Here is a 2,898-nt window from a genome sequence, read left to right on the forward strand (position 1 = left end):
ACCTCGTTATCCTAGAATATTGTGTGTAGTTTTGGTCTCCTTTTCTAAGGAAGAATGCTCTTGCTTTCGAGGGAGTGCAGTGAAAGTTTACCAGGCTGATTCCGGAGATGGCGGGACTGACATATGGGCCAAAGGGCCGAATGGCCTCCTCCTGCTCCTATTTTCTGTTTCTATGTTTCTCTGTCACAATGCCACTAAAGGCCGTGCAGTGCACAGAAAATGATTTCTCTCTCATTGCACCTACATAATTTTGATACTTCTAACTTGTTTAAAATTTTTTCATGTCATGATGGGAGATTTCATATATTGTCATAGTATTTCATTGAGCCAATGTATGGAACATAACAGTAAACTCTCGCTGTAATGTGCTGACTTATTTGTAATAAGAATATGTCTTTGTTTATTCAGACAAAAGGTTGTGAATGCTCACTGATAATGAGACTTAGACTTCTGGCTGGGTTCCTTTGGCATACATCAATAGTTAGATGTTGGTGGCATTTCATGACACTTGAAGTCATTTATCATGCTGAGAAATGCAGCTATACCCACTGCACCAGAAGGACCATAACTTCCTCATGTCTGTAATTTGAGGACAAGAAGGAAATCTACATCAAAAGGTTCACTGCACCTGCTTTCATGCTCTTATAATCATATGTAGGGAGTGTCCATAAGCCCTGGGTCAAGTTCTGTATCAATACTAGTAAGGGTCTAGCATGATTGGTAAGCACAGGGTACTGAAAGTAAATAAAAATAATCTAAAATATGTGTGAAAGTCAGTTGACTCAAATATTTGTGATATCAAAATGTAAAAACACAAATTAAGTATAAAGTTAAAGTCACCATAGTCCCAGAGGACCATAGGGCTGCTCACTTATTAGAGAGAGAAGACTGATAGTGGTTTAACCTGAGAGTCACCATACCTCAGGCAAGGGCAAAGGTTGAGAAGGTGGGTAATCTGGTATAAACATGCTTGAAATAAGTAATATTGCATGTGACAGCAATAACAGTGTGGACAATGGAATAAAGCTCAAAACAGAAATTAAGTGTCCTTTTAACCAATTTCCTAGCACCTCTAATGATTTTTGCACATGTACCCCAAGGTTTCTCTGCAATGGCAATTCCTTTAGAATTGTCTCTTTTAGTTTATCTTGTATCTCTTCATTATTCCTAACATAATGTATCACTTCACATTTCATCTATAATATAGCCACCCCTCTACCTGACTACTTGCCTATATCCTCTTGAAATCTATCACTATCTCCTCAAATTTCACAATACATATATGTGGTATATAGCTTGACCTCTTTCAAAAAAAATTATGAAGTACATTACTTTACTCTTTCACATGACCCCCTAAAAATTAAAAATCAACATCTGAGAAAATTTCAGTTTTTTAATTAAAGCTAAATGGCCACATTCCATTATAAGCAGCAATCATGTAAGAATCAAAGCAGTGGGAATGTAAGTAAGCTATTTGGCCCCTCTTACTGCTCCACCATTCAATGCGAACTGACTTACAACTCTGCAACATGTACTTGTGCAATATCCATATCCTTTGATTCCATGAATATACAAAAATGTGTCAATCCCTAACTTGAAAATGCTCAATAACTGTTCTGCATTAGAGATTTCCAAAGACAACCCTTTGAGTGCAAAACAATTTTAAGTGTGGCACCTTTGGTGGTTTAAGTACATATATCCCCAGGTTACTCTGCTCCTGCACTCCATTTAGAATCGACCCTTATGATTTATATTGCATCTCACCATTATTGCGAACAAAATCCTTGACTGCCCTGTCAATCAAAAATCTGCCTAACTCTGGGGAAACACCCTCCTACTGTCCACTTTGCCAAGCACATTAAAAATTTTATTTGTTTCAATTAGATCACATCTCATTCTTCTGAAGTCTAGGGAATAATATCCAAATCTACTCAGTCTCTCTGCATTCTAACAATCAGTCTAATTATGTTTGTTGCACTCCTTCAATGAAAGTAGATTCTTTTCGGAGCCAAAAGGTGCAAAGTGATGCAGGTATGGTCTCAGCCAGGCCCTATACATTTACAATAGACCTTTATTCTTCTATGATAATGAGATAACAAGGTGTAGAGCTGGTTGAACAAAGCAGGCCAAGCAGCATCAGAGGAGCAGGAAAGCTGACGTTTCGGGCCTAGATCCTTCTTCAGAAAATATTCTTCTATACTCCCTTTGCAATAAAGTCTAGCATATTATTTGTTTTCTTAACTGCTTGCTATACCTGCTATGTTAATTTTGTTTGTTAATTTATCAACATCATCTTAATCACTCTGACTACTAAATTTCCTAGTCTGCCACCATCTAAAGACTATTCTACTCTTCTAGTCTTCTAATTCATATTTCCCCATATTATATTCCATTATGTTAGGCGGCATGGTGGCTCATTGGTTAGCACAACTGCCTCTTAGCACCAGGGATGTGGGTTTGATTCCCCCCGTGGGTGACTGTTTGTATGAAGTTTGTACATTCTCCCTGTGTAGGCATGGGTTTCCTCCCACAGTCTGAAGATATGCCAGTTAGATGGATTGGCCATGGTAAATTGCCCATAGTGCCCAGAGATGTGCAGGTTAGGTGGATTAACCACTGGGAATGCAGGGATACAGGGATTGGGTGGGATGCTTTTTAGAGGGTTGGTGTGGACTTGATGGGCTAAATGGCCTGCTTCCACACTGTAGGGATTTTATGATTATATTAAAATTTATATCAATATTTAAGGCATTTTGACTCAAAGTTATGTCATGAGGCTTCATTCATTTTTATTTGCTTTTGCTTTCAGTTGACACCCTTATCTCAGCACTGATAATCCAGCCCATGTGTTGCTCTTCAGAAAGCATAGGGATATGAAGAAGTCACATCAGACCTAAA

The sequence above is a fragment of the Rhincodon typus genome, chromosome 11, assembly GCF_021869965.1.
Source record: "Rhincodon typus isolate 14 chromosome 11, sRhiTyp1.1, whole genome shotgun sequence".
Classification (NCBI taxonomy): Eukaryota; Metazoa; Chordata; class Chondrichthyes; order Orectolobiformes; family Rhincodontidae; genus Rhincodon; species Rhincodon typus.